At 62.2% G+C, this 23,449-nt stretch overlaps 1 protein-coding gene across 1 annotated transcript in view; it reads left to right on the top strand.

Annotated features, from left to right (window-relative positions):
* The window catches only part of LOC121105169 (transmembrane protein 121-like), a 26,442-nt gene that overhangs the window by 1,297 nt on the left and 1,696 nt on the right, over positions 1–23,449 (top strand). The window lies entirely within an intron of this gene.

Here is a 23,449-nt window from a genome sequence, read left to right as displayed (position 1 = left end):
CCCGGAGGCGGGAGCGGGGCGAGCGGGGCGAGCGGGGGCCCGGGCGCAGGGGCTGGGATGCGCAGCGATGCTGCAGGGCGGGCCCCGGCTGGGGGCGCCGGCGGTGCGGGCAGAAGGGCGGAGACGCAGCCTGCCGCGAGCAGCCTCGGTCTGGTCGGGGCTGGCGGCCCCTTCCTGCTGGCCCCCACCAGTGGGCACTGAGGAGGTGGCTAGGGGAGAGGGCGGGCAGGGGGCATGCAGGGGACTGCAGGGCCGGATCAGGACAGCCAAGGCAGGAGGGCCTGGGACCAGGTCTCCAGGGAGAGGCCGGGAAGGGTGTGCGGGAAGGGTGCTGAGGCCCTGGCTCCGGCTTCCTGGGGCAGGGGCGGGGGCTTCTCCTGCGAACTCCCGTCGGGACGGGGTCTGCCCTGGCATCCTCAGCCCGGGTTTGACGAGTGGCTAAGAGAGGGAACGAGAACGCTGAGGAGTAGAGGGGGAGGGATTAGCGGGGCAGCGGCTCTGGCTCTTCGGCTACGTGGCCTGGCCGGAAGGCTGCTGCGGCCCGCGGAGGCCCCAGGTGGGAGGGGTCTCCCACCTGGTGGGTGAAAATGGGGTGAGTGGGTGGGTGGGGAGCAGGAGCTCCTGGAACTGTGGAGGTAGCCGTATAGGGCGCTCCCCCAGATACCCTCCACTCCAGGTGTCTGAACTCAGTGTGGGGGTCCTGTGTGTGGCTGCAGGGTCCCCGGGGGGCGGGTGCTGGGTGGGGCAGCAGGCTTGCTGAGGTCGGGANTGGAGGTGCCTGTTTGGAGGAGGGCCTCCTTCCCCAGTCCTGGGGGCAGTGGTGTCACCAGGGGCAAGCTGAGCACTCGCTTCACAGTCACGGGTGACATTAAATTTTATGTTCTTGTCTAGACAGGGCAGTAAACAGAGCCCAGGGCCAGGGGTGCTGTGGAAGGAGGAGGCGGGGTGAGGGGGCCTGGCTGGAAGTGAGTGCAGGTGACGGTCAGAGGGTGCGGGCGGGCGTGCGGGCCCAGGTGTGAGGACCCAGTGGACTGTGGGACACCGACCAGCACAGTCACAACAGTCTGTGCCAAGGCTGGGAGAGGTGCAGGGGGCTGCAGAGCCCAGAGAAGGTCCGGGTGGGCGACAGTGGAGGGCGGGCTTCCTGAGATGGCCCCAAAGGTGCGGGGCGGGGGGGGGGGGGGGGGGGGGTGCGGGGGACCGGGAGCGGGAGGGGGAGCAGGGCCTCCAGGGGGCGCTGCAGCCCCACCTGAGACCCGAGACCTGGTTCCCGCGCCGCCAGGAAGGAAATGGAACGGAAGTGGTTTCTCGCCGCCGCGCGCGTCCCGGGGCCCCGGTGGTTTGTCCCTGCTGGGCCCACGCCGCCGGCCCTCCGGCGTCCTTTCCCCCTCCCCGGGCGCCTTGCTTAAGCGGGGAGTCGGGCCCGCGGCCTCCGCTCTGCGCGCTCGCTCGGGGAGCGCCGGAGGCCCGCGGAGGCCCAGGCCCCATCCCCGGCGCGGCGGCCGCGCTCCCGGCATGTTTTCTGGTCCAGGACTGAGGACCCTCTCTCACAAGCCTCCCTACCCCAGCCTTGCATCTCTTCTCCCTGCCTCGGCCGACTCAGTGTCCCCTACTCACCCGTCCACCCACCCCAGGCCGTGTGGACCATTCCCAGCCCCGCTCCCACCAGGGCCCCCCCCCCCCCCGGCCTACAGAGGCTCGCGTCCCAGCAGCGTCTCCCGCCAGGTGCACGGCCCCGCCTGCGCGCCCGCGCACCCACACTGCCCTGCTACTGTGAAGGGGTGGACCCTGGCCACCTCGCCCCGCACCTTTGGGGCCATCTCAGAAGCCGCCCTCCACTGTCGCCCACCTCGACCTTCTCTGGGCTCCAGCCCCCTGCACCTCTCCCAGCCTTGGCACAGACTGTTGTGACTGTGCTGGTCGGTGTCCCACAGTCCACTGGGTCCTCACACCTGGGCCCGCACGCCCGCCCGCACCCTCTGACCGTCACCTGCACTCACTTCCAGCCAGGCCCCCTACCCCGCGCCTCCTTCCACAGCACCCCTGGCCCTGGGCTCTGTTTACTGCCCTGTCTAGACAAGAACATAAAATTTAATGTCACCCGTGACTGTGAAGCGAGTGCTCAGCTTGCCCCTGGTGACACCACTGCCCCCAGGACTGGGGAAGGAGGCCCTCCTCCAAACAGGCACCTCCATTCCCACCTCAGCAAGCCTGCTGCCCCACCCAGCACTCCCCCCGGGGACCCTGCAGCCACACACAGGACCCCCACACTGAGTTCAGACACCTGGAGTGGAGGGTATCTGGGGGAGCGCCCTATACGGCTACCTCCACAGTTCCAGGAGCTCCTGCTCCCCACCCACCCACTCACCCCATTTTCACCCACCAGGTGGGAGACCCTCCCCACCTGGGGCCTCCGCGGGGCCAGCAGCCTTCCGGCCAGGCCACGTAGCCGAAGAGCCAGAGCCGCCGCCCCGCTAATCCCTCCCTCTACTCCTCAGCGTTCTCGTTCCCCTCTTAGCCACTCGTCAAACTCGGGCTGAGGATGCCAGGGCAGACCCGTCCCGACGGGAGTTCGCAGGAGAAGCCCCCGCCCCTGCCCCAGGAAGCCGGAGCCAGCCTCAGCACCCTTCCTGCACACCCTTCCCGGCCTCCCTGAGACCTGGTCCCAGGCCCTCCTGCCTTGGCTGTCCTGATCCGGCCCTGCAGTCCCCTGCATGCCCCCTGCCCGCCCTCTCCCCTAGCCACCTCCTCAGTGCCCACTGGTGGGGGCCAGCAGGAAGGCCGCCAGCCCCGACCAGACCGAGGCTGCTCGCGGCAGGCTCGTGCCTCCGCCCTTCTGCCCGCACCGCCGGCGCCCCAGCCGGGGCCCGCCCTGCAGCATCGCTGCGCATCCCAGCCCCTGCGCCTGGGCCCCGCTCGCCCCGCTCGCCCCGCTCCCGCCTCCGGCCCCGCGCCTACCCACCGCCGGCCCACGGAGCCTCGCGCCGGGCCGAGGCCGCGCTCCCACGCTCTGCTCGCTCGGCTCGTTTTCCGCAAGGCCCCCACCAGAGGCCCCGCCCCTGCCCGAGGCCCCGCCCCGCACGATGGGAGTCCCGGCGCCCCGCCCCCCCGCAGCTCCCGTTGCCACGGCGACAGCCCTGCACCGCAGCGGGGTCGGGGACCGGTGACCCTGGGGAGCTGGATCACGCCAGATCCGCGCGCCGTCCCGGAAGCCTCTGCACCTTGCTTCACCCCACAGCCAGGATCGACGCCCCGCGGGCCCTCAGTCCTGCTCACCCCTGAAATTCTACTGCAGCCCACCCAGGCCGCCCACCAGGGTGACCCACTCACCTTCGACAGATGGCCCGAGGACCCCGTTAGCTGATCGCGACGTGGGGCCGTGCTGACCACTGGCTCCTCTGCAAGTGGCCTTGAGGGCGGAGAAGGCGGTGGGCCCCGGGCACCGCGCCGCTCCTTTCAAAGACGCCCACTGATAAGCAGGCTGTAGGTTGTTGTGTTAATTCAGATTATGTTAGGCTTTGATACCCATGTAAGACGCGACTAGCACTATAGTAGGAAAAAGGATCTTAGCATTGTAGGAGGTTGAGTCCTGGGTTTCTTCTGAGGGTGGAAGGCAGGGCCGCTGGGTGGTCTTCATCTTCAGCATCCCGGGCATGCTTTCCCCAACCCCAGCCTGTCCACCCTGAACCCCACACCCACACCCCAGCCATCTGCCCTAGGGTGGAGGAGGGGAGTACACCTGCTGCTCCCCAGAGCCGCTCCAGGTGCCTCCATCCCTCCAACAGAGGAGGGACGCAGATCTCCCAGGATCCCCTGATGCACAGGGGTGAAGCATGACTCACACCCACGCCTGCTGACACCGAGGCCCTGCAGTTCTCTGGGTCTGTGCAGGTGACCCAGCCCGCCACCCTCCGTCCACGCCGGGGCCAGGGACATGTCGGTGCCCCTGGTAGGCGAGGATAGCTGGCCGCTATGGCCATCCAGGAGCAGCACAGCTGAGGTGCTGTGAGAAGCTCAAACCCTCGGATAGCTGGTTGGGAAAGGCCCCCACACCCACCATCACAGCTGCTTCTCCTTCCCTGCCTTTGTGCCCAGGAAGAGCCCCCACAAACCTCGGGATGGTTCATCTCCCCAGGATGCTCTCCAGAAGCCCCCCACCCCGCCTCAAGGGACAAAGGACCTGCATTGAAAGGCCACACATGCAGCATATGGAGGGAGGAGGGAGGGAGCATCAGCTCCCCCGACAGGTCCACTCCTGGCAGGCCCAGGAGGCCGAGGAGGGGCAGGTGGAGTAGGAGAGCCAGAAGCACCTCCCTGTGTCCTCCACTCTCAGGAGGGGCTGCCCCCAGGTCCCCTGCCCCTCTCAGCAGCCGCTCCCTCTGCCCTCCCCCACATCCCCCAAAGGCATGCTCAAAAGCCCCATCTTTAGCCCCAGACCTGCAAGGCTGCATCCCTACTCCCGTCACCCCAGCATCCTGTTCTTGTCTCCAGTTAGGCAGCGCCCAGGCCCCGGTCTGTGCTGACTCACTGGTGCTCCCCCAACTCTTGTGTTTCCATCTTCTCCGGTGGGGGTGGAGCGGTGAGTGGGTGGGGTGCAGGCTGGCCCTGAGGGCAGGCCCAGAGTGGTTGGGGCTGGGACCCTGGGCAGGGTGGGCTCCTAGGGCAGAGTCTGTTCCTTGCCGGTTCAGCCGCAATGCTTAGCCTTCCTCAGCTTGTGGACGCACCACTCCCATCTGCCTTGGACATCAAGGGCCTTTTCCGTGTCGTGGAAGACACGTGTCATGTTGGAAAGGCCCACCCTAGTGACCTCCTATCGAATCGACAACATCTGCAAAGCCCTTGTTTCCAAATAAGGTCGCCTTTGGACACGCTAGGTTTACGCTTGAACGCACCTTTGGGGACATAGTTCAACCCAGAAACACCTTCCCAGCCTGCCAGTCTGTCTCCCTCACTGCCGCGTATCCAGCTCCTAGGCCTGGCTCTAAAGTCCCCCCCATGCCAGCTCTGGCCCTGCCAGCCCCCAGCCATGTCTCTCATGACAGCCCTCGTAGCCTGGCCAGGTCTTGTTCCTGCCGCACACATTGTCCTGGGGCTCTCCTCGCTTGGGCGGCAAGCCCGACCCCATGCACCTCACTCCGGCCAGGCTTCCAGCCAGCTGCTGCCTCCGCTCCGGGTCTGGCTGCTGCCCAGCCGCAGCCCTCCGCACTGGCCATCAGTCCATGCAGTCACCAGGATGGGCTCCATGCCCCCAGCCCGCCTGGAAGGCTGGTGAAGCTGATCCAAGCCCACAGAGAGAGCGCTGGGAGCCCCGCGGTGCCCGGAGTCCCTCAGGAGAGAGCAGGAGCAACTCCACATCTCTGGCGGCCATGCCAGATGAGCTGAGAGCGGTCATCAAGCTCTGGAAGGGCCCAGGGTGACAGCAGCTTGGCCTGGAGGGCTGGGGTCTCGGCCCTGACCTTGGCTGCAGGGACCGGGCAGGCTCTCACCTCCAGGGCTCCGGCAGAAGCACGTGGAATCGCCAGGGCGGGAGGGACTCTCCACACAGCCCTCACTGGTCCCACAAGTCATTGTTCAAACACAATAGCCAGCACACTGGGCTCCAGGAGCGAGCCAGCAGAAACACAGACAGAAGCCAACAGAGACTGGAGGTGCCAGGCGGGGTCCAGGACCCGCCCTGAAAACCGCCGATGCCACGGACAAGATGGGGAAGACGCACTAAGCAGAAATGGTGGGACTCAGAAACACGGTGACCAAAACTGAGGATCAGAGGAAGCATTACGAGCAGAGTGGATGCCTGGGTGAGCCCCGAGGATGGAGGGAGGGCGCATGGGGGCAGGGGCGGGGGCCACGGAGGGAGAGGATGGAGAGCAGTGGCAGGAAGCTTCTACCCCGCATGTCACTGGAAGCCCAGCGCCCGACTGGGCACAGCGGCACTCTGAGGACGCGGCTGAGACGTTCTTGTCTGTTGAAAGCGGCCAAACCCCGAATCCAAGTAGCCCAGCCAACCCCTAGCATTATTTTAAAAACAAAACAAAAACAAAAAAACCAGAGCTGGTCCCCCATACAATCTGTCTTTGGTGAAAACCAGAGGCAGAATCTTGAAAGCGGCCGGACGCGGAGGTCTGAGAGCTCTCTGACGGCTGACTTTTCGGCTGCAACAGCAGAGCCCACCCGACAACGGGTGATGTCTTCACTCCGCTGGAGGGAATAACGGCCCCAGAGACGCCCGCGTCCCAACCGCCAGAACCTGGGATCAGCTGGGTCTGCACGGCAGCCGGGATGCCGCGGCTGTGATGGGAGTAGCCGGCCCCTGACACGGGCGATTGTCCTGGGAGCGCAGAGCCCGTGGGGGCCGCGGGGAAGAGCCGAGGAATGCGACTGAAGCTGGGAGGGCAGGACAGCAAAGCCTCCAGAAGGAGCGGCCAGATTTTCGCCAGTGGGACTGCTGACCCCAGACCTGCAAGGGGTCAGTCCGTCCCGCTTGTCAGTGTGGGCCACGTGTGGCCCGCTTACAGCACCGACAGGTAAGCCACGTGGTTGCCGGCCTACAACAGTTCTTCCTCAAACAGGAACCGAGCGCAGCGGCAAGACAGTAAAAGATGCCGCTCCGGCAAAGAAAATAATTGCAGAACGAGGGGCTGGGGGGCAAGGACGATTGAAGAGCTGAGAGCATGTGGTCGTTGTGATGAAATGCTGAGGGATGAGGATGTGTGGAAAACGCAGAATTAAAGCATGACCGGCCGCGGCATCTAAGGCCAAAACAAACAGGAGAGGGTGTCAGCGAGCTCTGGGAGGGGAGCGCAGAGAGCCCCGTGAAGTGTCCCAGAGTCAGCCCGAAGAAAAGAGAGGGAGGGAGAGGGAGGAAGCGGCTGCGTTTAAAATGGCAGATTGAACGCTAACTAGCAGGGATCACATCCGATGTGAATGGCCTGAACGTGCCCACGGAAAGGGCCAAGACGGTCAGTCTGAGTTTTGTTTAAAGAACAGAGTGCATCCGTTTACCAGGGACGATGTAAACCACGAGGAGGGAAGGAAGAGGCGTCGTCTCACGTTCGCAGGAGGAAGCGTGGTGCACAGGAGGGCTTCCGTCGGTGGCAGACGGCCTCGCGCTGCTGAGAGCATTCCCCTCTTGAGTGGTGCGGACGAGTGTTCAGGTGACGAGGTGCCCGCGCTTACTTCCACGAGGCCTAGACACGCAGGCGCCAGTCAGGATCAGCCCCTGCGGGCTCGGGCGCAAGAGCTGCTGAATCCAAGCCAGGGGCGCAGGTTTGCGCCCTGCGCTACTCCTCTCATGTCCTGGGTTTCCCCAGGTGAGACGAAGCAGACGCCGTCGTCTGCGCTCCCACCCAGCGCAGCCTGAAAGAACACTGTGAGTGGGGCTGAGGGGACTCTGAAAGCGCATAAGAACAGGCAGGCTGTGGGGAGAGCCAGAATTTGAGGTGGGTCTCAGGGTCGCCTCTCCAACTGCCCGGCCTGGCCTCAGCCCACCCTGAAAGCCAGAACAGGGTGGGGACCGGGCAGGGAAAGCTCCAGGGAAGCCTCTCTAGGGTGGCCCAGGGGCAGGAATGAAAGGGGCAACCCGAAGCCCACGGAGATTGAGGGAGCTGCAGGCAGAGGGTCGGGTGTCCTCACATCTGCCCCTAGGCGACCCCCACCCAGCCGGCAATGGAGACACAGTCTCACCAGCGCCTTTAGGGGACGCACCTTCATCTCCCGGTGGAGGAGACGTGGTCCCCAGAGGGTGAGACCCTCCTGCCCGAGGGAAGGGCAGAGAGCCAAGCCCTGCTCTCTGTCTGCAAATGCAGGCACGGTCATGGGGAGTGTGTAGTCGGGCGGGGGCGGGGGCGGTGACTAAAGCCCCAGATTCTGACAGAGGATTGGGGGGAGCCCCAGGGAGCCAGGAATTCCTGGAGAGACGGCAGAGGGGAAGACGCTCCAGAAAGCATCCCCGTGGCATTTGCGCCAGACCGTGCACGCTGCGCAGTCTGCACGTGAGCCACGGACAGACCACGGCCCGGTTCCACACTGGCCACCAGGTCGGCTCACACAGGACGATCCAAGTAACACTGAAAAGGCTTTGAAAACAGAGCTGATGCTGAAACCACACCACAGAAGGCTGGGTTGATCGTGTTAAACCAAAATATCGACATTCTTGGGGCACCTGGGGGCTCAATGGTGAAGTCCTGCCTTTGGCTCAGGTCATGATCCCAGGATCCTGGGATCGAGTCCCCCATCGGGCTCCCTGCTCAGCGAGGAGTCAGCTTCTCCTTTCGCTCTGCAGCCCCTGCTGTGTCTCTATCAAAAATAAAATATTTTTTAAAAATACATCAACATTCTCAGTGGGATTTTCAGAAGATCGGTATTCATAACATAATATTTGAATGCACAGGATACAATCCAAAATGATTCTGCATGTGAAGAACCAGGAAAATCCAACCCACAGGGGAACGGAAATCTAAAGCCACCAGGGCCAATGGGACAAAACCCTAACAAAACATCAGCAAACAGAATCAGTCCACATGACAAAAAAAGTAGCACAACCACGTGGCTGGACAACGACATTTTAGTTAACTTTACAGTAGAGGGATCCTCAGATGCCTTTCTCACCGAGTAATAAAAATGAGTGGCACCAACCGCGGGACAGCTTGGCCCCCGTGGCTCCCAGCTGGCGCACTGAGAAGGCACGGCCTCCTCGAGCAATATCATCCCACCAGTCGGGACGCGATGGAGAGGCATCCTACAGACTGGTCATGGAAGCAGAACACACGGAGGAGCTGCTCCAGGTGGAGGGACACGAGGAGCGGTGGCCAGATGCACACACGAGCCAGGCCTGGTCACGGACTCCACGAAGGGGTGTCGGCAGCACCGTGGGGGAGCTGCGTGGCCTCTCAATAGACGGGGACGCTGGGCCCCGGTGTTTCCCTGATTCTGAAGGTGGAACTGAGGTTATGTAGGAGAAAGTCCTTTTGCTTCCGGAATACTCCGAGGTAAGGGGAAAAGACGGTGACTGCAGCCTGCTCCCCGAAGGAAGAAGCACATGTGTACAAACACACGTGAACGCACACATTCGCACCTATCACACGGTGTGTACGTGTTACATGCGTGTGCAGACCGAGAACAAAGGGGTAAAGTGTAGGAATCTGGGTGAAGGCGCACGGAAGGTAGGGTATACCGCTGCAGGCTTTTTATTTGAAATGATTTCTTAAACGTAATTCTTCACATTAACAAATTAAATGAAAAAATAAGATTATATCAATAGATGCAGAAGGGACACTTAAGAGAATTCAATAACTGTTGGTGACGTATTTAAAAACCTTCAGGGGACTAAGAGTGGAAGGGAATGCTTTGATCCGATAAAACGCGTCTACAAGAATCCGTCGCAAAGAGCAGTCCCGTAAGGAGCTGGAACCTCTCTCTGAGCCACACGCGACAGACGCGCGATGGCCCTGTCGGCCGCGTCGACTCAGCATTGTGCTAGGAGCTCCCGGAAGCAGCCTTCTCTCAGGAAGCAAGAAAAAGAAACCAAAGGAATAGGAATTGGAGATTAAGAAAATAGCCTCAGTTGCTGCACGTGATATCACTGGGTGCTTCGAAAGTCCAAAGAACCATAGGAAAGTGTTCACAACTGACAAGTGAGTTTAGCGAGATCGCTTTATACCAGGTCAGTACGCAGAAGTGAGTTGTATTTCTGTAGCTTTCAAGACTTAGAAAATCTGTGTGTGTGTATAACATACATATGTGCTTGTGTATCACATCCATGCACACGTATTTACACGTGCTGTTTGTAATCCTGAGGAACAAATCTAACGAAGGAGGTATTTCAGGTCTATCTGAATACCAGAAAGCATTAATGAGATCGCCACACCTAGGATGTGTTCATAAATTGGAAGGAGCAACGTTATAAACCGGTCACGCTCCACAAACGCATCTATACGCTCCATGGGATTGCAAGCGAAAAGCCAACAGTTTTTCCCAATAGTTGAGAAACTGATTATAAAATGTGTATGGAGATGCAAAGGGCCAGGCAGACTCAAAAACCTCGTGAAGGGGGAGCCTGGGTGGCCTGGCGGTAAGCGCTCCCACTCTTGATGTCAGGATTGTGAGTTCAAGCCCCGCTGGGCTCCACGGCGTGAAGCCTGCTTAAACAAAGACGAAACAGAAAACTCTCCGTGAGGCAGAGCAGGAGACGAACTTAGCTAACGGGGTGGAGACGGTGGTCAGGCCGAGTGGTTACCAGCGCGTTCACGGGGGTGGGAGAGCGGCGGACGCGCCCGGGCACCGGAGGCGCTCGGCCGACGCGGCGAGAAGGCCGGTCTCAGAGCGGGAGGCGCTCTTGCAGCACGAGGGACGGGGACCCCGTGTGAACGCAGTAGCAGCCTCTGATAGCGGAGAGAGGACAGGCAGCCCAACGGGGAAATGGGGGAACGCAAACAGGCACGTCCCGCAGTGTCAGTGAGCAGATGGCCAAGACCCGCCGTGGGCGTCGCAGTAGACCTCAGCGCACAGCCCCGAGCGGCTGCGGGCCAAGTGGGGTCCTGGAGCCGTGGCAGCCGTGCACGCCGAGGGGTGCGAGCCGGTGCACCCGCCTAGGAAAACGGGCCTCGCCCCTGCCGCAGCGCACGGCGGGTGCGACGCAGGGCGGATGGCGCGTGCGCGCATGAGCCGCCGGTGTCCGCAGACGCATTGCCCGAAATCGCTGAAAACGGGCGAGCAGCCCTACGTCCCCAGCGCGAGCCGGGCCTCGTCCGCGGTAGGGATGGCGGTCCGTGCAGCAGCGCGCCTGAAGCCCACAAGCACGTCGCTGGGGAAAGGACAGGGGAAGCGGAGCGTAGGACTCGTAGAGCTCAAAGCCAGACGGAGCTAAGGACGGCGTTGCCAGGTGCGAGCTTCGCTGTCCGCCGTGCGGAAAGCGCTGGCGCCCGACGCGGTGTCCTTTCCCCTCTGCCGGCCGGCTACATGCGAGTCCCGGCCTGTTCCGCCGAGCCCGCGCGAGTATCCGCAGCTTTTCGACCCGCGGCCGTCGCCCACAATAAAACGCACCAAGGAAAAGATTAATGAAAGAAGACAATGGATAAAACATTTTTGTAAAGATTTTATTTATTTAGAGAGAAAGAGAGGGAGAGACCAGGAGGGAGGGGCAGAGGGAGGAAGCAGGCTCTGCGTTCGACGGGCCGGGTCCCAGGACCCCGGATCAAGAGCGCCCAGCCGAAGGCAGATGCTTCACCTGGCGGCGGAGCCCCAGGCGCCGCGGTGGATAAAAACTTTTAAGTATTAAAGTGAAATACTGGGTGCCTGGCGGCTCCAGTGGTGGAGCATACGCCTATGATCTCGAGTCGTGAGTTCAAGCCCTGGGAGGGTATAGAGATCACTTGAAAATACAACATGTTTAGGGGCGCTGGGTGGCACAGCGGTCTGCCTCGCCCGGGAGATCCTGGCGTATGGGATCAAGCCCCACATCAGGCTTCCTCCGCTGGGAGCCTGCTTCTTCCTCTCCCACTCCCCCTGCCTGTGTTCCCTCTCTCGCTGGCTGTCTCCTCTCTCTGTCGAATAAATAAATAAAATCTAAAAAAAAAAAGAAAATACAACATGTTTAAAAATAACAACAATAATAAAGGAAAATAACTATGAACCTAGAATTTTATATCCAAGCAGGTTTTCACTCACATGGGGGAACAAAGGTATTCTCAGGCACCTAAGGCCCAGAAAGTTTGTCACGACAGGATTACTTGAAAACATGTTTGGATTAAAAGCAGAACGACAAGAGACTCGTCAAGGGTACTCATGGTTTCAGTAAAGTTTACGGTTCTTAAAGAAAACACATTCATGGGGCATACCTGGCTGCACAGTCGTTAAGTGTTCGCCTTCGGCTCAGGTCATGATGCCGGGTCCTGGGATCCAGCCCCACGCTGGGCTCCCTGCTCAGCAAGAAGCCTGCATCTCCCTCTCCCTCTGACCCTTCCTCCCCTTTCCCCCATGCTCGCTTCTCTCTCTTGAATAAATAAATCTTTCTTTAAAAAAAAAAGTTAAGGGGGCGCCTGTGGCGCACTCGTTGCCGTCTGCCTCGGCTCAGGCGTGATCCCGGGCCCGGATCGAGTCCCACATCGGCCTCCTCGGCTAGGAGCCTGCTTCTTCCTCTCCCTCTCCCCTGCTGTGTTCCCTCTCGCTGCCTGTCTCTCTGTCAAATAAATAAAAATCTTAAAAAAAAAAAAAAAGTTAAAATAGGGCTTTTTACAGGAATGCAAGGATGGCTCGACGTGCGAAAAGAGTATTGGTGTAGTTAATGCAATGTATTTCATTACAAAGGGGAGAAGGAGAAAATCCTGTGATTGTCTTGATTTGTGAAGACAAAGCATTTGAAATCTATGATCTAAAAAAGCTCTTCGAAAAAAGAGCAGAAGAAAACTTTCTAACAGTCCCAAACCTCCACAGAAAGCACCCAGTGAGCGCGCAGCAGTTAATGGGGAAGCCTTGGGTGTGCGTCCCGGCAGAGGGACATAGGGACGCCTGCCGCCCGCTGCTGATGGGTGGAGTGTTAGCCACGTGGCCAGAACGAGACTGCAGCCGCCACAGAGGCTTTCCGTCCTTTGCCGATTCTCCAGCCTGTGCCTCTGCAGGCCCGACGAGAAACAGAGCCCTGGGACAGATAGGAACTGAGTTTGAGGACGTGGCAGAGCAGATCAATGAGGAAAGGGCGCGTCCGTGTGGAGACGGTATTGGGCACTGGCTCACGGTAGGAAAACCATGACACCATCCACGCGGTGACTCTGGACGAGGGAAGACGGAGCGTGAAGGAAAAATCCGAGAGAAGGAAACGCAGGAGAATATGAGGTAGGAGAGGCGGCGTGTCTCCAGACGCCGCCGTGAGAACCAAGAAGCAACAAGATGATCGATTGGAAAACAAAATGTAAGTTCTCTGTTCAGCAAAGGGAAACCATGAGCGAAAGTGTTTAACCAGATGGCAGAATGGAGACCATACTTGTGATGAGTAAACCAGTCAGGTGTGCCGTCCCAGACACAAGGGACCCAAGGATTCGGTTTGGCACAGCCGCACTGAGGGAACCTGAGAAGTGCAGGCGAAGATGCTCACGGGCAGTGAGTGGACAGATGTCAGGTAAATTCGAGACCACTTAATGCCCATTCCCTGCAAACCTGTGGAAGCCGGACGATGCTGAGGGAGGGTCTCGGGACAAGGATGTCACAGCTGGTGGGAGTGTGGGGCGGAAGGGAGCCCAACCAGGTGTCCCCAGCCAGGCAGGGCTCCGCTGCTCTGCTCCTGGGCTCCCAGGCTCGTCGGAGGGCGCGCTCTTCTGTGATGGCAGAGCTGGTGGCAGCAGGTGTCCCCCCGTGGAAGTGGACAGGTACTTGTGGGCTGTCACCCACTGGACAGAAGCAGGGATGGGCTGAACACACAGCTTCAAGGACAGATCTGAAAACATGACACCAGTGGAGGGAAACAGAAGGGAAAACACAAAACTTGCATTGCCTAGACCCACAGTTCCCAGACTGTGTGCTGAGGCACCCAAAGGTGCCACAGCGAATTCTCGGGGCACCGCAAGGTATTTGAATTACCAGACAGCTCGAGTCCAGGAAGGCGCAGCACTGCTTTCCCTCCTACGGCACCTGCACAAACCTAGCTTCACGCCCTTGCCGTCATCTGTGGTAGAAGAGCAAACACCAGCCCGAGTCAGCAAGGCTGGCGGTTCCGACGACGCGCGATCGACTGAGGTTCCAGAGGCGCGCAGAGCCTCACAGTTCCTGCTATCCTACGCAGGTCAGTCTAGTGACGCAAGAGTTCGTGTTTTCAGTGTGCGGGTAGTTGGTTTTGCTTTTTTCTTCGAACTGCGGTTGTGGTGTTAGGACTAAATACATGTTACACTGTTGGGCCCTGAGGAAATGTTAAGTACATTTCTCCGTGAAGAGCTCCCTGAGGGAGGGCAACGCCAGACCCCAGGACTGACCTTGGGAGAACCGCCTGCTGCTGCCGAGTCCCCCAGGGAGACAAGCCCCAGGCCCGTCTGGTCCCTGCACTCCACGGCCCAGCGTCGCGGGGCTGCCCTCCCTCATGGCCACATCTGGCCCCTGGCGATCCAGGCAGCCCTAAAACTAAAGCAGAAGAGGGGTATTTGCACACCCACGCTCACCGCCGCATTATCCACAACAGCCAACAGCTGGAAGAAGGAGAAGAAAGAAAATGTGGTCTGTCCATAAATGGAATCTTCTTCAGTCTTACTTTAAGGGAGGAAGCCTGACACCTGCTACCGTGAGGACGAACCGCGAGGACATCATGCTGAGTGACCTCGGCCAGTCTCAGGAGGACAGACACTGTGTGCTCTCCACTCCTGGACGTCCCTAGAGGAGTCCAGTCCACACAAAGTGCTGGGGAGGGGCTGCGTGTTGATGGGGCCAGGCAGCACTTTGGGAAGGTGAGAAGGTTCCGGAGATCTAATTCACAGCAGGTGAATGTGCGTAACAGTGCTGACCCATACACGTAAGAATGGTTAAGATGGTAAATTTAAGGCTAGCTTTTTACCACCAAAATTTAAAACTGTCCCCAAAAGGGGAGGGAACAAATCTTGGCTGTTATAAATAATCATCTGAATAAACCAGGACGGGAAACAAGAGCGCTGTCAGCTCACATGCCGCACAACCTAGACAGCCACGACCCGACCTCAAATCTACCGAACCCGCCGGCCCCAGCCTGCCCCCCCACCGCCCCCTGCGGTGACCCCCCAGCACATCTCACCTAGCAGCACAGGGGCCTTCAGGAAGAGCCCAACGGCCGGAGAGTCTGCAGCCCCTGCCCCTCCCTGTCCCCCTCATTGCTGTGCTGCCCCCTCCACACAGACCCTGCTTCCTCTGTCTGACCATCCTCCGTGGTCACCAGTGCCCGTCCTCCAGGCTTCCAACCACCACCTCTCTGACACCTCAACCCCAATCACACGGCCACGGCCGCCCTGTTCATGAGGGTCATTTTCTGCACCCCAGGCACTGCGTGAATCCTGGTTGACGGATGAGTGGGGAACAGCCAGCTCAGCCAAGCAGGGGCAGAGAGGGGAGGGCGGCGGCTGGCCACACTCAGTACCCAAGACCCTGTGGGGGACACAGGAGCGTGGGCCCAGGCAGGGCTGGGGGCGCACAACTGGCAGGGCAGGACCTCGGCAGGGGGCAGGCTGGGTGGACCAGGCCACCAGCTGTGCCCTTCCGGCTGGATTTCTCTCCTATGTGCCGCCGAGAACCGCCGCATCCCCGGAATCTGACTTTGAGAGCAGGACACTGGAAACATCCTCGCCACAGGTGTCCACCACCAAGGTGTCCTGACCGCCGGGCGGCAAGCCAGCCGCACCCGCCCCAAGCCCAGGTCTGGCTGGTCAACCAACAGCGAGAAGACCCTGACCTGAAGGGACAGGAAGCTGGCCAGTGGGTGGTGAGGTCAGGGCCAGGAGGCGGGAGCTGGCACGGGAAAGGCAGCGCGCGGTGCCGAGATGAAGCGGACGCTGCTGCTGGCGCCATATCCGATGAAAACGCCGGCTAGGCCAGCACAGGTACGGCACAGGTCTGCAAAGCCGGCGGGACGCCACGGAGGCCCCTCTCGCTCTCTCTCTGAGGGCCTCCTCGTAGGTCCTTCCCTCTCACGTTCCCCAGAGGCCTGGTCCTTTACTGAGGCGGCTGCTGTGCGGGCAAGCTCATGCAGGTCACGGAGCAGCCCATTCCCTGCCCTGCGCAGGCCCTGCGCCCACCCAGCGGGTCTGGGTCACACGATGATCCCGATTCCTCTTCGTGGGGTGCCTGCCTGTGTCCGCCACGCTGGGTCCCTCACAGCGTCACGGGATTCTGCTCTGGCTCCCGGCCTCCTTGTCTCTGTGGGGTCTTCTGAGAAGCGGGTTTCTGGGGTGTGGTGCCCTCTGCCTCCCGCAGGCTGCGCAGGCCCCTGCACGTCCTCCCTGGGGGAGCCGTGCTCACAGACACCCGCCTGCCCCTGCTGCCCCCGCTGGCCGGGCCGCCGTGTGCCCATAAGCTCGGCACTGCGTCTTGCCCCAGGGGCTGCCTCAGGCCTCGTGGACCCGCGGTGTCACCACAGGGAGGCGGGAGAGCGGCCACAGACCGCAGCCTGGCGGGGATGGACATGGCTGGTCTTGCGCCTCCTACCGCCTACAGAAAGGCAACCCTTCATCTGTGCTTCCGGCCACGGAGCGTGAGCACCTTCCCGCGGTGTCCTCAGCAGCCAGAGTGCACCTGCTCCTGGGCCACCTCAGCGCCGCCCCACAGACTGGGCCTCCCGGGCCTGTCCCACCCCATGTGACCCAGAGTCCACACCAAAGCCGCACAGACACGCATGGGGTTCTGATGGGTTGTATTGGATCCGCAGATGGGTCTGACAAGGCGGCAGCTCCATGACACCGAGCTTGCATTTGGCTTCTAAACGTCAAGCTCCCAGGGCCAACGGGTGTCCTGGCTCAACAGCAGTCCCTGGACGGCAGGGAGTTTTGAGTGCACTGTTTCAAGATGAGAAGGGTCCCATCCGGTGGTCAGGACAGCTGAGGGCATGGCAGGCGGAGAGGGCCGGCCGCAGGGACTCCAGAAGGGACTTCAGACATTTGGGGTCGGGTAGGGTGAGGGTCGGGCCCGTGGTGCCCTGAGCACAGCTGAGCCCCGAGGAGGAGCTGGGAGGGGGCTGTGGTTGGGAGGGAGGAGGGACCCCAGGCCAGAGAGTCTCCAGGGTCCAGGCCAATGAGAGGTCAGGGATGCACTCCTGACCAGTGTGCCTGGTCTGACCAGTGCTCGGGGGAGGGCCCCAAGGGACGGGGAGGCGGCGGGTGGGAGACCAGCCCAGATGTTGCTGCAGCACACCCCAGCCACGCAGGAAGAGCCACTGAGAGAACGTTTCTGCCGGGGCCCCAGGTTTTGGAAGTGTCCGCTGGCCTGACCTGGCTGGGCAGCAGGAGGCAGCCGACAGGCCCTGAGCCCGCCCAGCAGGGTTCAACTGGGAGCCAAGGGGGAGCCAGGCGAGGGAGGCGGATGAGGCTGAGCCCCTGGGACGAGGCGAGTCTGTTCCGGCAAGCTGGGGGCACATCCGACACAGATGGCCCTTTGTCAGGACCGAGCCCAGCTCCCTGAACAGTCTCATGAACAAAGCCCCCTCTGTCCACAGTGGCCTCCTCACCCCCCAGCACCGCCCCCAGGAAAGGAACAGCATCCCACCCCCAGGCTCCCAGCCAGCGCTCCCTGCCCAACACACACGCACACACACCAGGCAAAGGCACAAGGTGGGGCGTGCAGGGGGGCCCAGGACACAGTGTGCATGGGGTGTCAGGGCTATTGCCTCCCCAGGACACTGGTGCCCAGCCCATGCTGCAGGCTGTGCCTGACCCTCAGGCACCGGCAGCCCTGAGCCGCCCAGCTTTGGCCACCACGACCCAGGGTCCCCTTCCCCTGGGGCTGAGCACAGACCAGACCCCTCCCCAGACAGGAACCGGGGGCAGGACAGAGCCTCACCCCTGCAGGGAGGCCTCTACACTTATTTCTGCGTGCTCTCTGATCCTGGATGCCCACGGACACCACACTGGGGCTGTCATGCCTGCACCCGGTACTGCTAGCCAAGGGCCTGAGCTGGGCCCAAAGCAGGGACAGCCTGGGGCCCAGGCGAGCACATCACGGTGTCGCCTGCATCATCCCTAGGGCCACCCTGAAACCTGCGCCTCCGAGGCCCAGCCAGGGCGTCAGGGCAGGTCCCCTCAAGGAGAACACACCCACGGCCCTCAACGAGCAGGCGGCGGATCCAGATGAGGCCGGGTGTGGCTCTGGCCAGCCTGCCCAGCCTCCTGCCGACACTGTGTCTGCAGCCGGCACAGCTCGGCCTCCAGGCAGCTTTCTCGGCCCTCAGCGCCCAATCACCTCGGCAGCCCGCAGGCCTGGGCCCCCGAGGCTCCAGTGTCCCTCTTCACCAGCCGGCGGGCCCATGGGGCTGGGCCAGGGCCCCACCTTGCTCCCAGGCCCACTGAAGGGCTGTCAGCTCCCGTCCCACGGCCTCCTGTGAGGCCCGCTGCACAGCACTCCACTCTGGCCCCCAGCCTCCACCTGCACGAGAGAAGGCAGCTCTTGAGCCAGGGGTAGCCACATCCTGCCCAGGACACAGGCTTCGGGTCCTCTCAGCCCCAACACCAGCCCCCAGCAGCGCCCTGAGATCCCACTCCTCCCTGGGAAGGGGCCGACCCCAGTGCCAACCCTCACCAAGCACCTGAGCCAGCACTGGGCTCGGGACAGGGCCAGCAGCCTGACCTCTCGAAGGCCCCGAAGACTACCCAGCTGCAGGCCCAACCCACTCACCCAGGTCACCAAGTCCCCCTGCTCAGAGCTAAGTGCAGACCTCGAGCCACCTAGCCCCAACCCCACCCACCGTGCCGGAGTCAGTGTCAGCGTCCCACACCCTCTGCTAAACTGGCCTCCTGCCTTCCCAGTCTCCCAGGACAGGAGCGTGCAGCGGGCGGACCCCAGAGGACACCACCTGTGGAGGCCACTCTGACCCTCCAGGCAGGCCCATCCCAGAGGCTCTGTAGGCAGCTGGCCTGGCGGGGCAGGGGAGGGAGGAGAGGCTGTGCCCTGTGGCTCGTGGCCCCGACCTGGGCCCTCAGGGAGCTCGGCCCAAGGCCCTGCGGTGTGGCAGACAGCCCTGAGAAGTGCCTGCAAGCATCCAGCACCTCCAGCGGTCAGCACAGCAGAGGGGAAGGGGCTGCAGGCTGCTGGGAACACCCCCTCTTGATGGGGTCCTGAAGATTTCTGGGAAACTATGCCCCAAGTTCCTTCAAGACGCTCTCAGAAGACGTGAAATCAGGCTTGCCCCTGCTTGCAGACAGCAGTGCAGCACGAGGGGCTGAGGCGGGACAGTGGGGACTCCTCTCGCCACGCTCCTCCCAGTGGATTCAACGGCAGCAGTGTTCCACGGGCCGCGTAAACACACCCTATGTCAGCGCCCAAGCTCTCACCCTGGCCTCCCAGGCCGCGCCGAGATCTCTGCAGCTCCCTGCAGCCTCTGCACGGCCTGCAACTCCCGGGCCACCAGCTCCAACTCGCCACCCCCGACGCGGGGTCCTGGGCTGCGGGCGGCGAGGTCTCCAGGGGGCAGATGTCCAAGACCGTATCCTGCAGAGAGACCCAGTAAGAGGCAGGCAGCGAGCCCGGCCTCATCAGCACAGGCCCAGCTCCGCAGCCAATGGGGACAGACGCACAGAGGCCTGGGGGCAGTGCCCACCCCTGTGCACAGCTACCCATCACGCCAGCAGGCCTGAGGCCAGGAGGCGCAAAGGCCAGATTTCTGGGAGACTGACCCCATAAGTCTGGGCCTCAGAGCTGGGACAGACCTCTGGGAAGGGCTCCCGCTCTGAGCCCGCAGGCCTGGGTCGCAACACCAGCTGCGCGGCCAAGTGTGTATGTGGCCTCCCCAGCCTCCTCTCCTGTCTGGGAATTAGGGAGACCCCCGTCCCGGGTTGCTGTGGTCAAGGCTAGGAGAAGAGAGGGAGCCGGCCACACCATCCAGCGCCAGAACAGCAGCTCCTGACGTCGCCAGGCCGGGGCGCCTCCAGGGCGCACATTCTCGCCCTCTCCAGCCTCCGAAGCAGCTGCAAAGCAAACCACAAACCGCGGCCAGGTCGGGACCTCCTTGGGCACCGACAACCCGACCCCCATGCCCACCAGTGCCCGGCCTGCAAGCTAGTCACTCACCAGTCACCGTCCAGCAGAGTGCCGCCCTGCGGCAGGCCGCACCGCCAGGCACAACCAGACCAACCACACCCACGGTCCCCACGCCAGCCCCAAACGGGAGTCCCCACGGGGCCAGGCGGTGACATCCAGGACCCTCGACTCAGGGCCTCTGCCCCACGTCCCTCACTGGCTGGGGGCTGCGGCTCGAGATGTGGGCTGAGGAGGAAGCCCCACAAAGGGCAGCCTGCCAGGCTCTTGGGAAGGGAACCCCTCCTGTGGAACCTAGGAGCCCCAAAGGTGGGAGGAGGCTGGGCCTGCACACCCCCCACCTGCAGACCCCACACACACACGGGGCCCACAGTGGGCCACGTGCTGCAGTTCCGGCTTGTGGGCAGCACCTGCCCCAGCCTTGGCCTCCAGAAGCTGGCGGGGAGAGGGCAGGAGTCCCAGCACCCGAGGGCCCACTGATCGCTGCAGAGGTGCGTGCAGGCCTCCCCAAGCCCCACCCAGAGCCCCCTTCTCCCCTGCACCTGCCACCTCCACCAGGAAACCCACAGGCACTGCTCCTTGCCGGTCACACACGCCCTACACAACAACAGGCACGCATGACCTGCGGTTCCCGCTGGCCAGAACGGCCCTGCTCAGCGCCTGCTCCACAGAGATGGCCAGCCAGGCAGCCAGGAGCCGCACTTGCTGCAGCTGGAACGGGGGCTCAGGGTCAGGATGGAGGCTCGCCTACAGAGAGAACTGCCCGTGGCCTAGGGGAGTAGCGCCTGGGAGTGCTGAGACGGGGGGCTGTGTGTGTGCAGGCCACACGCATGTGCACACAGCTCAGGGTTTCCGACAACAGTCCCCAGGGGCTCCCCACATCCCCGGCTTCAGGCAAGGGGGCAGGCACAACAGGAAGGGGCAACAAGTCCTCTCTGCACCCCACTTCGGGCCCAGTGCTGGAGCCTCCTGGGCAGCCACTCCCGCCCCACCCCACTGCCCTGCGCCAGGCACGGGGACGTGAGAAGGCTGCAGGCCCAGCCAGGCAGCAAGCACACTCACTGCCCCTGCGGCTCACTGCCCGAAGCTAGTCCGCAGCAATACCTGGCCACGCAGCAACCACAGATCACCCAGGCTTCTGGGACTCTATCCCAACAGTGCAGGCCGTTTGGGTACACTTAAGCCAGTCGTGACCCCCCATCCACCTCCTGCCATCGCCAGTCCTGCAGCACCAGCACACCTCAGCCTCGAGAGGTGGGGAGCCACAGGCCCCCACGCCACAGGCGGTGGCCTCAGGCAAACACCTGGCTGGGACTAGTGCAGCCTCTGCTCTGCTCCAACCGGGGGCGACCAAGGGCAGGAAGCCTGGGCCTCGCTGGAGTCACCCGTAGAAGGGATTCCCAGCCAGGCACCTCGGGTCGCCGAAGATTCTCGCCTCCGCACCGCCAGGGACAAGCTGCAGAAACCTGCTGAACAGGGCCAGCCAGGTATTGGCCAGGACAGCTCACAGTGGCAATCCCAGGGTGGCTACCCCAACCCCACAAAGGGAGCACACGACTCCAGAGCTGGGATCTGTGGGACCTGGAAAGAGGAGCCACATCCAGCTCCTGAGCCTCAGCCCTCCTGTGGGCCAGGCCCTGGGCTGACAGTGCCAGCCTCACACTCTGGGCAGCCAGAGCCCAGCCCTCAAGTGACAGCTGGCCCTGCCATGCTCCTAGACACGCCTGGCCATGTCAGCCCAAGGGAAGGAAACACTCATGACAGATTGGGGTCTCCTGAAAGTCAGCACACGACCAGCCTCCTCCCACCACCTCACACGGCCAGCTGACCCCTGCATCGGCTCTAGGCCAACACCGTGAGCTTGAACCTCAAGCAGTCTTCCTTAGATTCCAGAGGCTCCCTCTCACCCAGCTGCCAGCCATCACACACACACTGCAGCTGGTCCAGATTCCTGCACCATGGATGGTCAGGAGCTGGGAAAGGCCCAGAGGACATGCCTGTCCCCCCACACCCAGCAAGATGGTGGAGCTTGGTCTCCACACGGAGCTCAAAGCTGGTCGCTGCAATCTCCTTCCTCAGGCTCCTTCCCACTCTCAACCCGCACCACCACGTCTCTGCAGTACTAACACCAACACACGCCAGCCTCAGACAGGAAGGGTCCCACACCAGCTCACCTGCCGGCCGCCTCCGGGTCCCTGAGCAGCTTGGTCTCAGCAACAGACAGGTGGCCGAAGGCTGTGGTCACTGTGGCAGCCACGGTATAGGAGTGGATCTGAAACAGGCAGTGCAAACCCCAGGCTGAGCAGGAGGGCGCCTCCTCCCAAACACCAAGGAGGCTTTGGAGCCTGCCTTGCCGGGTAAAGGAAACAGGCCATGCTCTCGGCCAAGGTGCTCCGCGGCAGGCCAGGGTCAGGCTCAGGAGAGGAGTCAGCACTGCTGAGCACTGCCCCAGGGCCCAGAGCGCCCAGGAGGCCCCTGCAGTGTGAGGGCACTGGCACTGGGCAGTGCCGCCATAGCCTCCCCATCCCACGCAGTTCCCAGGGGATAGTGGGGATGGAACGGGCACCCCTGTTCCTAAGCTCATCGTAACAAGCCAGGTCCAAGTGGTCGGGAAGAAACAGCCTCTGATGGGCTGGGGGTCCAGTGGAGCCAATGGTGGGGACACAGAGAGTGACTTTTGGGTTTGGGGGGGGCAGGTAGGCTGTCCTGGGCAAGGAGACCAGAAGGCATCACGGAGGTTAATGGGTAGCCATGTCCTCACAGGGAGGGATCAAATGCAGCCCAGACCAAGCAAGACAGACACAGGTTCCAGAAGGGCTGAGGGAGCAAAAAGGCCTTCTGCAGGGGTCCGAGTGACCGAGAGCAGATGACAGGTGCGGTTCACAGGTTCAGGGTGAGGTACGCAGGGGCACAGGTGCAGGGCGCAGGCAGGGGTGAGACGAGGGGTGCAGTGATTCACAGGGGTGCATGGGGTGTAGGGTGCCACAGGGGAGGTGAGGGTACAGAGTGCCGGCAGGGGTGCACAGGTGGAGGGGGTACAGATGAGGGTGCAGAGGCGACAGGTGCAGCGGTGGCAGGGGTGCGAGATGCAGGGGGCGCAGGATTCATGGGTGCATGGTGTAGGGTCGCCACAGGTGCAGAGGTGCAGGGGTGCAGAGTGATAGGGCAGGGTGTACAGGTGGAGGGGGTACACAGGATGCAGGGATGCAGAGGCGCAGGTGCACAGGTGCAGGGGTGCAGAGGCACACGGTGCACAGGTGCAGGGCATGGGTGTAGGGTGCCACAGGCGCAGAGGTCGGTGGGGGCCCAGCATTGAGGAGCCTTGCTGGTGGAGAGCTGAGGACTCCCTGCCCAGCCATTCCTCTCAGCCAGGGACTATGCACTAGACCTGTAAGACGGACCTGTGCCCCACAGCTGAGGCTTACACAGCCCTCAGGAACCCTACAGCAAGCTGCCCACTGCCCAGTGAGCCTACACCCAGAATGTGGTAGAAGGAGGGGGTACTCTTCCTCCCCGAAACAGGCCCAGGCAGCAGCAGCTCCCCAGAGCCCAGGGCCCATTTCTTCTCAGAGACAGAGCCTAAGGCCTCTGATGACTCCCAGGAACAGGAAAGCCAACCACACAGGCTCCTGCTCCACTGGCCTCCCTGCCCCAGGATGCCCAACCCACCTGCCCTAGGACCCTGCTGGATCACCCAGAGCCCTGGGTCTCAGGGTTCTGGGCCACTGCAGGGCAGTCCATCCGGTCAGCTCCCAGCCAGAACTGG

The sequence above is a fragment of the Ursus maritimus genome, unplaced genomic scaffold, assembly GCF_017311325.1.
Source record: "Ursus maritimus isolate PB19 unplaced genomic scaffold, ASM1731132v1 scaffold_25, whole genome shotgun sequence".
In the NCBI taxonomy this organism is placed as follows: Eukaryota; Metazoa; Chordata; class Mammalia; order Carnivora; family Ursidae; genus Ursus; species Ursus maritimus.
This window is presented reverse-complemented; position numbering and strand designations above follow the sequence as displayed.